The sequence below is a fragment of the Triturus cristatus genome, chromosome 1_1 (genome assembly GCF_964204655.1).
Source record: "Triturus cristatus chromosome 1_1, aTriCri1.1, whole genome shotgun sequence".
NCBI classification, from domain to species: domain Eukaryota; kingdom Metazoa; phylum Chordata; class Amphibia; order Caudata; family Salamandridae; genus Triturus; species Triturus cristatus.
Window position 1 is genome coordinate 106,762,101 of NC_140579.1, and position 14,591 is coordinate 106,776,691.

The 14,591-nt window shown below is 47.1% G+C and overlaps 2 protein-coding genes across 6 annotated transcripts in view; one reads left to right on the forward strand and one right to left on the reverse strand.

Moving 5' to 3' along the window:
- EFTUD2 (elongation factor Tu GTP binding domain containing 2) overlaps positions 1 to 8,479 on the reverse strand; it is a 208,733-nt gene extending 200,254 nt beyond the window's left edge. Inside the window, exon 1 of one of the 4 annotated variants that reach the window (XM_085609831.1) lies at positions 8,341 to 8,479. The gene's annotated coding sequence lies outside the window, so the exon portion shown is untranslated. Of the gene's footprint in view, positions 1 to 8,266 lie in introns of all 4 variants that reach the window. The other 3 variants (XM_085609851.1, XM_085609863.1, XM_085609874.1) reach the window with 3 other exon arrangements.
- Positions 8,480 to 9,012: 533 nt separating this feature from the next.
- DNAAF19 (dynein axonemal assembly factor 19) overlaps positions 9,013 to 14,591 on the forward strand; it is a 34,898-nt gene continuing 29,319 nt past the window's right edge. The window contains exon 1 of one of the 2 annotated variants that reach the window (XM_085654379.1): positions 9,013 to 9,198. The gene's annotated coding sequence lies outside the window, so the exon portion shown is untranslated. The remainder of the gene's footprint in view (positions 9,199 to 14,591) is intronic. The other variant, XM_085654370.1, reaches the window with a different exon arrangement.

Genomic DNA, 14,591 nt, shown 5'->3' on the forward strand with positions numbered 1-14,591 from the left:
TTCGTCCCTATAGTTTAAAAGATCTGGAGTGGTCCATAGTCTGTGCCAGAACCTTAGGGGCTTTACTGCTAACTCATTTGCAATAGGCGTCAGTCCCAGGTCTAACCTCAACGGTGTTAATGGAGTACTCTGAGGAAGCGATAGTAATCGCCTTGCAAATTTGGACTCAACTTTAGAGATTTCAGGGGCAGCACAGTGACCCCAAAGCTCACCCCCATAGAGTGCAGCTGCCCTTGCTTGCATCTTATAGACCTCCAGGGCGGGACTCACTGGTCTAAAGCTTGATGAGTTGGAAACCTTTGAGATAGCACCCGACAACTGTGAAAGTCTCATGTGGGATTTGGCCTTTTGCGGACCCCATGACAAATTTTCATGAATTACAACACCCAGGTACTGGAAGGTCGTAACCCTTTCCAGACATACATCGCCCAGTGATGGATTTGCGCGAGTATACACTGGTGGGTTAAAAATCATGAATTTTGTCTTGTCAGCGCTGATCTCAAGGCCTCTACTCCGACAGAAGTCCCCAAAGCCATTCAATATCCTCTGAATCCCCATGGCAGATTTGGAGAGTAGGAGGGTGTCGTCCGCGAACATAAACGCCGGCACCTTCCTACCAGCCAGCCTTGGTGCGTCATTGTCAGGGACACTGTCCAGATGTGAGATTACCCCGTTGACATAAAGGCAGAACAGGGTCGGTGCTAAGACACAACCCTGTCTCACCCCCCTGCCAACGGGGAACCTTGGTGACAGCGTCCCATTCGTGCCACAGCGAACCTGCGCAAAGTTCCCCTCATGCAATCTCATGAGTAGCACTAGAATCTGATGTGGGAGGCCCAGATCCTTTAGGACAGCCCACAGTTTCCCCTAGGGACTAGGTCAAAGGCGGACCGGAGGTCCACGAAGACCATATAGAGGCTACTACCCTCTACCTTTACCGTCTTCCAATACAGTAGGATCAATCTGAAGATTTGGTCCATAGTGGACGTATTCCTTCTGAATCCCGCCTGGAAGGGGCTCAGTACGTCATGATCCTCCATCCACGTCAACAAATGGTCCAGGACCAGTCTTGCAAATATTTTTTGTTGAACGTCGATTAAGCTGATTGGCCTGTAGTTGACTGGGAGCAGAGGTGACCCCTTCTTAAATATCGGGACTATCTCTGCCCCCAGCCAAGTACTGGGAATTTACATGCCTCTCGAGATAGCGTTAAATACGACAAGGAGATAGGGGCCCCAGATTTCAGGTTGATGTCTAAAAAGATCCCCCGGTAATTTATCAAGTCCCGGGGCCTTTCCCACTGAAAGTTTACCTATTGCACTTATCACCTCCCCCAAGGTAAACTCCAGGGGCTCCTGCTGAGCTTCTGGGACTTGTGAGTCGGGCAAACTACACAACGCGGCTTTCCCCCATATAAACCTTTAAAATGGGCCTCCCATGCTGAAGCCGCAATATTCGGTTCTATAGCAGATTTTGGGTCACCCGAACCATGGTTAACAAGTGACCAAAATCTGCGCGCATCTTTTGTGTCCAGGGCTAGCTTTAGGTTCATCCACCTTTCCATATCCCATTCTTTTCTTGCATGCCCCATAACCTCCTTGTACTGCAATCTGCAATCTCGGATCGCCATTTTGCTGTGCCCTGCCTTAATTGCTGTAACAAGATTGCTCTTTGCTCTTCTGCATACTGAATTATACCAGGATGAGGCAGGTTGTCTGGGCCTTCTTGTGGGTGCCTGGGGGTAGAAGACTTCAGCCAGGTTATTGGCCAAATCTGAATGGATTACACTAAGTTCTCCATTGAAGTCACTGGGAGCATCTTGGGAGATTAGAATTTCAACCTCCAGGAGTCGTGATAGAACTATATTGTAGACTTTAGCTAAGTTCTCTTCTGAACCTACTATTCTCCCCCACTTTACCCTACGCCTGTTACTTGATAAGATCAGACAAGTACCCTCATCATCTCCTCCTGCATTAAGCGAGTCTGTTTCTTGTTGCCCTGGATTCACCAACTCCAGGCGTAACGCGTTGTGGTCACTATCTGCCCTCTCAACTACCCTAAAATCAATGAGCATCGACCACATCCGGGTTTCCACCATGATGTAATCGATTCGGGACTCTTGCCCCTTCTTGTTATAGGTGCATACTGACGGACTATCGGACGCTGAACGGCCATTACAAGCCCTAAGGGAATTATTTAATGCAAGGGCTGTGATCCGAGTAGCCAATGGGGACCACACCTTAGGGCGTGGGGACTGACATTGGGGGATCGCCCAATAGTCGTCCTCTCCCATAGGCGCGCCTTCGCTACTTCCAAAAAAAGGCTCATATTGGCAATTCACATCCCCTGCCACCAAAAGCCTAGAATCCCCTGGCAATGTACTCAGGAATTGGGATAGATCATCGATTGTGGATGACTCAAGCCCTATCCGTAATGGCCGCGAGTAAACATTCACAACCGCCAGTCCATACTCATTTGGCCATTTAAGCACTAAACACTGCACATCCTCTGAATGAGTGGGCATATTTTCCACCACGCAACCCAAGTGAAGAGCAACCCATATAGCCAATCCCCCAGAAGGTCTTCCTTTCCCTCCCCACCTTGCAGGTACATAAGTGGCAAATCCCACTCTTGAATGTTCCTCCCTGGCCCAAGTCTCCTGAAACAAACATAAATCCATCTGGTCTACCAGGGCACCCCACTCTGTGCAATGTAGCTTGTTTGTTATACCCGCCACGTTCCAGGACAGTATTTTAATTGATGTCAGTACCGTGGCTGCTTTGGTTACTGCAGCACTTCCTAGTGTTTCACCTACACTCTGTGCCCCACAATCAGGTTGAGCTTGGTGCTGTAGCACCACACTTTCTTGAGTCACAAGCCCCTCTGCCGTTTTAGGTACCCAGGTCTGGATAACTGGAAACGCTCTTTCTGGACCACCCTCAGATTCTTCTGCACCATCAGTAGTCTTTTAAGGGTCCTTAGTCTGGGAATTGCCCACCCTCAGCTCCTTATCCGCATGAAGTCAGTCCACCATTTCAAGGGAACTAAACCCATTATGGGTCACAGGGTAGTTTTGGGTGATTAGGTCTCTGTGGCCGCCCCTGTTCACCCTTTGACCCCGCCGCTGCATCACCAGTGACCAATCCGATGCGCAAACTGGCGTTACAGGTCGAGGGTAAAAGAAGGAAAGGGGATAGATAGGGTTTGATCCTTGAGCCTGCACTGTCATGAGTCCAATTGCAAATGTGTTCTACTGTGCGCGGGTCCCTAAAATTAACCAAAACACAATCGCCTGGGATGGTTTTTCTACTGCGTCCCACTCAAGCTATCCTACGTACCATCAGTACTTCACTTTTGACATTGTGCAGTAGGGGCCTATTATGATTGAGCCACTGGGTCACTTTATTTTTTAAGGACATAAATGATTCCTGACCCGAGTTGCTAATTTCAGGAATACCTGTCAATACCACCACATACGGACTGGTTTCAGGCGGTAAATCAATTCTTTTCGCAACCTGGGGTGTAAAATTAGGTAGAGACTCTCCCTCCTCTATTGTGTCTGAGGTGGACGTACTCAAGTTGACTGGCGGTACTGCCCCAGCACCAACTCCTGCGACCACAGCTGCCATGTTTGCAGCTTTGATAGGGGGCCCGGCAGTAGGAGAATGAACTAGACTCGCGACCCCAATGGGCACAGAACTGGTTTGAGCTGTATCCGCCGACTGCATTTTTTTCTTTCTTTTTACCCCATTCCCAGCCATAGCCTGTTGTAGCTGGGAGAGCTGAGATTCCATGCGAGCTCGTCTCTGATCTAACGGATCAAGCGCAATCTTTAATAAGGACCCCAGTCTCTCTATGAGGATATCGTCCTCCCCCCTTAGCCTCCCCCATGCACTGAACCTGCTCCGGAGTCGTGGGTCCTTTTGAAGCTGGAGATGACAGGGATAAGTCAGTGTCCGAGCCAATCAAGTCATTCAAGGTAAGACCTCCCTTGGGTTTTAAGGATGTAACACTGCCAGTCCGGCCCTTCGCTGTTCTAGACTTCCTGTAACAAATCACTTTAGTGGCAGCCCGCTTCCTCTTGTATTTTGCCGCTCTTGGATTCCCCCTCGATGGATTTGCCGGTGATTTCACGGGCGAGGTAGGCAAAGATGAAACCTCTGGTACCACAGTTGCCTCTGGAATTGGGGAGCCTGTAGTTGAAGAGATGTGGCCATCGTCCTGAGGAGCATGTACCAGGGCTGGGACGCAGGTGGTATTGATATGATTGTCGTGCACAGGCGTCCGAGCATTGGCAAGGTGGCCCAAGGAAGATCGTTTAGCCATTGCTAGGTCCTGAGACACTCTGCGCTCCATGAGGATAATACCCTGGTCAATCACTGAGTTTGCCCTAATAATAAAATTGTCTAAAGTGCCAGTAACCAACCCTCTACTGGCCATTGTATTGCTCCTTGTTCCCCGAGCAGCCATATTAGAGATATCCCCAGCAGTACTTACTGTGGCAGATGTAATACAATTCTGGAGCCACAAAGAGGACGGCCACAGACAGCCCGCCCTTGTCCCGGGCTGCTCCCGGGGGTGGTGGTGGAATAAGTAGCGTCAGTAGGGGAGGCGTTGCTCTATCCCAGCGCCAGATGTGCGCAGCAAAAAGGATTCCTGGGACTTTCGAGTCCTTAATTAAATAAATGCGCCTCTTTTGTATTTCGCAGCAGCGGGCCCCCAGTGTTCTCCACTCAGCCTCCGTATCAGGCAGTCACCTCGAGCCCCCGCTGGCCTCCTTGCAAACGTAAAGGGCACAAGCTCAGCACTCCACAGGACGCAGCGGCACACTGAACCCTCTCTCCTGCAACGGGATGTGTGCTTCCGCCGCCACAATCGCAAAATACAATCATTATAATTTTAGGCAAAGCTCTGAAGTTAGGCCTGTTCAGTCTCAAACTGCTAATCCAGCCCTCGTTTTATTTTATTCTTCACATTCACTTACTAAACTAAACTACAAGTCCCAGAGTTCTAAGCGGTTTGTCCTGACACCTGGATTGGGTTGGGTCGGGCCTCTAGACGTACCTTCGAGCACCCTACGGTAAGGCGTTGTCGTGACTTAGGGACATGTAGTGTAGAAAGCAGACGCAAGTTTCACGCAAGAATCAGCCGCATTCCACAAGCCATTGTCGTGCTGCCTGTAACACGGGGGACCCCCAGTTTCCTGCTACTTACTCTCCACGGGGGTAGAGGCGATAACCGCCACTCGAGATTTGGACTCACTTCCCGGGGAAGCCAAGCGTGAAGGTGCTGGCAGCTCGAGACGCCACAACCACGAGAGCTGCGTGTGGTCAAAAGCGTGACCCCCGCCACTTGCTCCTAAGTGTTCCTCCGTCACTAGGGCACCTCGGGCTCCTGCGCTTCTATCGTTCGTCGTTCGGGGCTCAGTCTCCCCCCGAGGCACCTGTCAGCGTGCCGCCACCCGCAAGAGCATAGATGCCGCTCGGCCTGGGACCAGGATCAGTGCAGAATCCCTCTGCCGCGACGTCACTTCCCTGCCGGTGCTCCGCGTAGCCTGCGAACTATGCAGACGATTGATTCTACTTTTATGGAGTTGTCAAAGGTGATGACGACACCCCCTCCCAAACGTTCTTTCCTGTCTAATTTAATCAGACAATAGTGTTATGGTATGGCAAGTGGAATACAGAGAAGCGCTGTACTACAAAGCCAGGTCTCTGAAGAAGCATAGCTTGAGGGCAATGGGTAGTGAGAAGGTCCCATATTTATGACCTTTGCCATGGACCCAATACTGAAATAGAGGCAATCTTGCAGTACTGCTGTCATTCAATGGAAACATAGTAAGACTATTCTACATGAGGGCCTTTGGGGGAGCCACTATGGAAAGCCCACAGTATATAGTGGTGCAGAGAAGAGTAGAGTGCAGTGACATACAGCGCAATGTTGTAGAGCATATTAGCGTAAAGTGCAGTGGTGCAAAGTAGTTGCCATAGGTACAGTGGTGTAGGGTGCACTGGTTTGTAGTAAAGTGGTGTAGAGTGAATTGGCGTAGAGTGCAGTTGTTTAGAGTAAATTACAGTGGCGCAGCATAGAGTCCTGAGGCATAGAGTGGATTTGTGCGGAGTACCATAGAGTGCAGTGGCATAGAGTGCAGTGGTATACAGCAGATTGTTTCAGAGCAGAGTGGTGCAGTGTACAGTATAATGGTGCAGTGGCATTGAGTAGTGGCGTAGAGCACAGTGGCGCCGAGTTGACTGCAGTGGCATGGAGTGGAGCAGAGTGCCGTAAAGTACAGTGGCGCAGGGTGGAGTATTGAAGAGCATAGTGTTACATAGTAGAGTAATATGGGATAGAGTGCATTGGCCTAGAGTGGAGAGGAGTGGGGTGGTGCAGAGAAGAGTGCAGTGACGCAGTGTGGAGTGGTGCAGAGTAGAATGGGGTGGGACAATGTGGAGAATCCATGGTATGGTAGCATACTGCCATTACAGACAACACAATTGAGATGACCATTATATTTGCACTAACACAGTTTTACTGAAAAACGTACAGCGCTCAAATGCTAATATGTGGATACATTATCACCCAATGTATTGATTTGATCGTCAGCACAGTTCATTTACAGACATTTATATTTAGTTGTGTGCTAGAAAAAAATAACACCCGTACAGTCTTCCTCAAGCAGACCCTCTTTAACCAGCATAACTGTCACATAAATCCTCTGGCTTTGAAGTCGAAGAAAGAAAATTAAACACCAAGCTTCCTGGAAGACACACCCTGACATTTGAACTCTCTTTGAATGCACAGCAAATGTGACAAGATAAAAACAAGATTTAAAGGCCTGTTTACAGAAAGCGGGTTAATGGAAGAATACAGTAAACAAGGGTTGGACACATGAGAGAAGAACTCGAGCTGGACAGCCAAAGCAAATAGAAAGCCACAAAATGTGAGTAGCAAAGCCAATGGTAAGTAACGGGGGAATACATTCTTAGGTAAACTTTCTATTTGTTCCCAAGATGTCTTTAGCAAACCAGACAGGTGTGTTGTCTTGTAGGCTGAGGCCTAAAATGGAACATACAGTAGCACAATTGTTTTGGACAGTGCAACTAGAATTTGGAACTTCCTTCACCCAGGTTTAGGAAACACTACCAGTCTACTTTCAAAGACTAACTAGAAAATGCTTATCTTCCAAAGATGCTTTTAGTCATGCCAAAGTCAGCAGTATCGCTCTGCAGTCTATCTTCATTGCAGACTCCCTTCTCCGTTCACTCTAACTCCTTTCTAGTGGTTAACCCCATTTCTTATCTTCCATTCCTCCCACTTGTTCACTAGCCGATTCTTCTTCTGCCTCTTTTCACAATACCCTGGACACCGTTCTTTTTTGCATATAGTGCTTAGCCATTACCAATCTTCCACGACCAACTTCTTCCCACTATGTCTCGTCATTTACTGATAGCCCGTACATGGGACTACCAGTTGATTTTATATTCCGATTTGTTTCAAGTATGCATTGTTACCTAATTTGTCTTTCACCTTTTTGTCGCAAGGAGTACTATTCGGACGAAGTTCTTTGCTAAGTATTGGCTTACTGTTACAATGAAACATCATTAAGCACGAACCAGGTATGTTGGCATGATGTATTAATGACGGACCCATTGCTACACATACGCAACAAAAATTAACTGAACGTAACTCCTTTTAATGAAGATGCTCAGAGCAATGCTGAAAGACGCCACAGGTTGATGAAGGCACGTAACAAAAAAATAACAGAAATGCGCTATGCAAAATTGTTTAAGTGCTCAAATAAAACAAACTAGCTTGATCCCGTGCGTTAAATGGGCAGGTACTGTCCAGTACGGAGTACACGCACTTCTTACATTTGAAATGGAGAGCACCTGCACTTCTCAGCACTGATGCAATAAATCTAATGGCAGAGTACTGGGACTTCCCGGGAGAAAGAAGGTACCGTAAACAGGAAGTACCTGCACCTTTATATTTCCAGTTAAAGCACAGGCTGGATGAGAGACCATTTGTTACTGATCAATTTGAATTACCCCATGCAGCGAACACAGAAGTCCAAACCACAAAGCTCCCACCTTGTCCCCACTCTAGCCAAGTCACAAATAAGGACACTCCATAGATGCAAACATCAGTAACAACTAGAAAACAGTCGTCCCCTTTATAGTCGTGTGCCAACTCAGCCCGAAACAACGTCCCTCCCGAAAGATTGCACCGTTCTTATCTTCCCCCAGATGTGCACTCCTCTTCTCACCGGTTTCACTTGCCCAGATGTACACTCCTCTTCTCACCGGTTTCACTTGCCCAGATGTACACTCCTCTTCTCACCTGTTTCACTTTCCCAGATGTTGTCCCATGCGCCTTCTTAGCAGGCTGCCTGTGTGTGAACTGTATTGAAAGACCTCTTGAAGCCAGGCTGCCCTCTTTCCGCCTGAACCGAGAGACGCCGCCAAGCGCCGGAGTGGCCACATTTGTGCTGAAGTGCTAGCGGAGAGGGGGTCTATGAACACCCAGTCAATTACAAATATTAAGAAAAAATGTCACGTAGATGGGTATTTATCGAAATTTTCGGCAGGCTCTCATAGGGACACCTCTCAAAACTCTTGCGCTGATTAAGGGTCAATCTCCTAGGCCCCACCACTTTTTACCATTGTTAAAGCTAGTTTTTTATAGCACACTTGAAAACGTTTAGAAAATTCTTAAAATGTGATAGCTGTAGACAAACATAGGTATTGTGAATCATTTTAACAACATTAAATATAAAAGTGAAAACATGAAATTATTTTTTGTAAAATATTTTTGAAATAACGTTATCGAACATACATATTTAAAAAATGGTGCTACCAAATCAAACCGGGATGTATTCCGGAATGGTTGTATTTGTAATGGCGTGAGCGCGTGCCCGGGCTGAAGGGAGGCGCTTAAGATGGCGTGAGCGCGTGCCCGGACTGAAAGGAAGCGCTTAAGATGGCGTATGATCACAGTTGCTACGGAGACGCGATCACAGTTGCTATGGAGACGCATCGGTCCGGGCACTAGGGTTTCACTGCTAGTCTGACGCTGCTAGGCAACAGTCGGACCTCAGCTGCTGCTCCTCGTGCATCGAGTTGTTCTTTCGTCCTCCCAGCATCACTGTGTTCACCCGGGCAAACGTTAAGAAGTACTGTTTTTGTAATCGTGGCTCACGTAACTATGTTTTTTCTCTTTTTTAAGACTATATCCTTCTCCGTACAGCAGTCTGAATCTACCAGGGTCATTGCCATTGGGCTCTTTGAGATACTAGACATTGGTGCAGTTGGGGGTGCGAAGGCGCTCAAAGATAAACCGTTTTTAAATTAAACTATCACCTGGTTGGAAAAGAAAACAACCATTTGCCCTGCAATAAGTTTCGAATTTGCGGGAGTTTGACCTATTGGCATCGTAAATGACAATGCGTTTTATTTATGTGTTTTGAAAACCTGCGGGCGGTGCATAAACATTCACTTTATAAATATAATGCTTGCGTATGAGAAGCAAGATGACAGTAACTAGACCGCTTTTACTGCCAGCCCTGCCAAATACTACGCATCAAGCGTTAGACTAACGCATTTCAGTGTGGTGATCCGCATCACTGCAATAAAATGGAAAGTCACGCATTATAGCGCCTACCGAAGCTGTCAAGCCAAGCGCTGCTAATAGCATTGAGCAAAGCAACACCTGGTCTGTGCTGCTCTGGCAGCTGCAGAGTCGGGTGACTGACATGTTTTGACCTAGCTGGGGGCTGGCTCAGCTGCACTCCATCTCTCCATTCACCGTAAACGCATATTCACGTGACATGATGATGGCAAACGGTGTGCTGTGATTTGCCCAATCAGAATGCTAAGATAGGACTATAGGCAGCGCACTAAGCAAGAGCAGGCGGGTAGTTATGAAGTTTGGCGGCTCATACCGCCATCTACAGTGGCACTACAGTGGCACTGCCTGTAGCCTCTCATCAGATTATGCAACTTGACTCCTCGGTCCAGAGCAGGCTGCCGGAGAGAGTTTGCTGCACCTGCTGCCCCCTCATTTATGCCTGCACAAGTCTGGACGGGCCGCGGGTGCTGGGAGAGTCTGGTGCCAGTGTAGTCTGATGATGCTGGTGGCAGTACTGTAGCTCGTCCCCTTGCCAACTACTCCAGTTATAGTTATTGTTATGAAAAAGATAGACCACACACGAGGTAAGTGTGACTCTCTTTATTCTGATCATCCGCTCTCCTCAGTCACATAGAATCTACGTTACACAACATTCTAAGGTGAGCTTCCACAGCCCGGGCGTACCAACTGGGTCAGAGTGGGAGGGGGGTTGGGCTACACCAAATGCAATGATGGAGATTATAACACATCTCCTTATGTGGGGAAACAATGGAAAGGCTTCACAGTTGGGGTGAGTTAACCACTCTGTCTTTGCTCCATGTCTGTCCATTCTCCAGGCGAACTACATTGCGACCACACTTAACCACACCCTGGTGTGTATGGTACTTGCTGCGTCCTGGAGGAACATGAGTGGGCATCTTAACCTGTACAGTGGAGCCAACCTTGTACTCCTGGGCTTTAACGCCATGCTTCTGGTCGTACCATCCTTTGTATTTGCGTTGGTGTTGAGAAATCTTCACTCTACTCTTACCAAGGTCGGGGACTACCCTTCTTCCTCCTCCCAACCACCCCGGGTTCATTTTGGTGCAGGGTTCCCTCCCTCTTAAACACGCAAAAGGAGACACCCCTGTGACAAGATTGGGAGTGGTATGGTAAGACCAGATGCACTCTCTTAACGAATCTTCTACATCGAATCCACTGGTGATGGCCAATTGGATGTGCTCTTTGATAAGCCGATTGGCCCTCTCTACCAACCCATTGGCTCTTGGGCAATAGAGAGCAGTTTTCTCATGCTTTATATTGAGATTCTCTAAAAACAACTTCATTGTGTCTGAAGTAAACTGCACCCCATTGTCTGTCACCAATGTTGTTGGGATGCCCTCATAAACGAAGACACTCTTTAAAAATGAGATAAGGTTGCTTGTCGTGGTAGATGAAGTAAATTTAAAATTCACCCAATGAGAGGTATAATCAACAAGAACAAACATGAACCTCTTTTGTGTACCCAGGATTTCCATAGGACCAATAATGTCAACAGCTAGTTTTGTCCAAGGAATCTCCGGAACTTCAACCGGGGATAAGGGAGTATTGTGTGTGATTTTGCTTTTGTCACTATTAGCACAGCTAATGCACTCCCTTACTTTTTGTTCAACCATAGAGTCCATTTTTGGGAACCAGAAACAGCTCCTAACTTTGTTCTTAGTGAGGCTCCTCCCTAAATGACCCTCGTGTGCCAAGTCAATAATTTTGTTCCTCAAACTCTTGGGAGGAACCGCTCTGTTCCCACGATGTACCACCTCCGACACTATTGACAATTCATACCTCACCTCCCAAAAGTCCTTGATGGAATCTGGAACTTGTGAGCGAGTCTCAGGCCACCCCTTGAGGATAAACTGTTTTAGAATGCTCATTTCACTGTCCTCCCTCACACTGGCGTCCCATTCCTCTTTACTTAAAGCAGGGAGATGTATGGCTAAAATGGGGACATCCAACTGTTCCTCACTTGAATAATCCACCAGTGGTGCCCTAGATAAATAGTCCGCAATCACATTCTCTGGACCTGGGAGGTACTCCACCTTAAAGCAGTAGTTTTCTAAACCCAGGACCCATTTAGAAATTCTCGGGGAATTGTTATGTACACTTTTAGACGAGAACATAAAGGTCAGAGGCTTGTGGTCTGTATGTATAACAAATTGCATCCCCCACAGGAAAAACTTAAAATGATTGACGGCCCAGTAGCACGCCAACGCCTCCCTCTCAATGACTGAATAGTTTTTTTCCGCTGAATTTAGGGTACGTGATGCAAAAGCTATAATTGTATCTTGGCCTTTATCCTTTTGTGACAGCATCGCGCCCAACCCTTTATTGGATGCATCCGTGGTGAGGATAGTTTTTTTCCGTGGGTCGAACGACCCTAGTGCAGGTGAACCCAGGATACACTCTTTTATTGACTTCACTATCCTACTATGTCTCTCCTCCCACACAAATTCTCTGTCTTTCTTTAAAAGTTCACGTAGGCCTTCACACAGATCCGCAAAGTTTTTCACATACTTTGACATGTATTCAACAAGGCCTAAGAAGGATTTAAGCTCCTCTTTGCTTGAAGGGTTTGCCGCATCCCTGACCGCTTGAATCAGACTGTGCTTTGGTTTAAACCCCTCCTTAGATATGGTGTGACCCAAATAATCTACAGAAGTCACTTTGATCTTGCACTTATCCAGTTTGACGGTTAAACCCGCTTTAGACAATCTCTGGCACACTGTGTTGAGGATATCATCATGTTCCTCCTCCGTTGCCCCATACATCAGTATGTCATCCTGGAAACACAGCGTATTTTTAGTACCCTCCAATACCTTTTGCATGACTTTTTGAAAAACAGATGCGGCCGAAGCCAGTCCGAAGGGCATCCTGATGAACATGTAGGCCCCAAACGGTGATGAAAATGCCGTTAGGGGTCTTGACTCAGGATGTAACTCAACCTGATGGTACGCCATCGATAAGTCTATGACCGAGAAGTAACAACCTTTCCCCATAGTGCTCAGCATCTCATTTATGTTGGGCAGTGGGAACCTCTCCACCCAGATATTGTCATTGAGACTGCGCAAGTCCACACAAACACGAATACCACTACCATTGGCTTTAGAAGCAATAACTAAAGGGGCCAACCATTCTGACGCCTCTATTGGTTGAATGACACCCATGTCGCACAATTTATCTAACTCGCTTTTGAGGACTTCTCTCAAACGGAAGGGAACTGGTCGCGCTCTGTGGACCACTGGTTTAGCGCTCCTCTTGACTTTTATTCTGTGTTGGAAATCCTTCAACTTTCCCAATTTTTCGGTGAAGAGGTCGGGAAACGCCTCTTGTATAAGGTTATTGCTATTGGGAATGTCTACTAGGATGACCTGGTTCTCATTGTTGGGATCCAGGATGATTCCCAGATCTTTCTGGTGTTTCCACCCCAACAGGTTCGCACCCCTCTCCACTACATACACCTTGCCTACAATGGTTCTACCCTTGAAGTCTATGTGACTACTAACCATTCCCACCAAAGGGATAGGGTCTCTAGTGTATCCCTCCGGCGATATATCAGGGGGAACCAGCATACCCTTGTCACCCCCCAAGGAATTCTCAAAATCAGCTAGATTAACCAACGTAAACGGTGAACACGAGTCCGCATACACCTCAAGAAGTTTGTTGTCAATGAGAATGACACATTTAGGATAATTTGTCCTTTCCACTTCTTGGCTATCTTTCACCTGAAAAACGAATCTAGCTTGCGATTCTCCACTGGTGTTTACACTCCTAGCAGGGCTACTTGAACTAGAACCCTCCCTGCACACCCTGGCTAAATGTCCTCTTCTATTACATTTTTTAGATAATACCCCCCGTGCAGTACAAAAGGGGCTGTTGGCCAGGTGGTTATTGCTGCCACACCTAAAACATTTCAACCCTTGGGTCTCCCTTCCTGGATTACTGTATGGTGTGCTTTTACTCTCCTCTCTCTTGTTAACCTTAAAAACTTCTCTCTCTGGCCCTTCACTCTGAATGGCTGCCACAACATCCTCTTTAATTTTCATTTCTCTGACACACTTGGCGGTGTGCTCCACAGATTGTGCAATAGAAACGGCATCCTTTAGAGATGGATTTTTCGCCAACAGTTTCTCTTGCACTTTTCCACTATTTGTACACCTTACAAGTTGATCTCTTATAAGGGAATCATTCAAGTCACCAAAATCACACAATTGTGTAAGGCCTCTCAGGGCTGCTATGTAATTATTAATCGACTCCCCCTTTCCTTGGGTGCGACTAAAAAACTTATGGCGTTCAAGCACCACATTGACCTTGTCACCAAAATGTGACTCCAATTTCATCATAGTAATGTCATACACATCAAAATTTTCATCCTCTTCCAACTCTGGTTCAGGTAAAGTTTCGTAAACTTTCCGTCCATGAACACCCAAATTGTGTAACAAGATGTGTTGTTTGCGCAGAGGAGAGAATCTTTCACCTCCCATGGCGATTAAATAAGACTCAAATAGCTTTGTCCAATCTTTCCAATGTATCTCTGGATCACCACAGTCATTGAGGAAAGACGGAGGTTGACTCATGCCCGGAGTGCCCATTTCGTGAGGTTACACAGATGAAACGCTATATTACTTGTAACCTTGACCAAAAATAGAGGAAGTGCAGTTAATGGCAACCAGACTGATGCAGGAGGCAAGGCAAGCAAAAGCAGGATACGCTTTCCAACAATTCAAAGGAGTCACGCCAAATCAAACGCACTAAGGAGTGCGAGTCACCATGGGAGGTACTCTTGTTTTAAGTAAGGCATAAACTGACCAGAATGTGTGCGTGCCACAGTAGGACACGCTGATGCACGATTTTGAGATGCACAAACCTTTGTGTGCATATCACAGAGGAGGATGCTCACGCAATAGATATGGCCATGAAGAGTATACCAC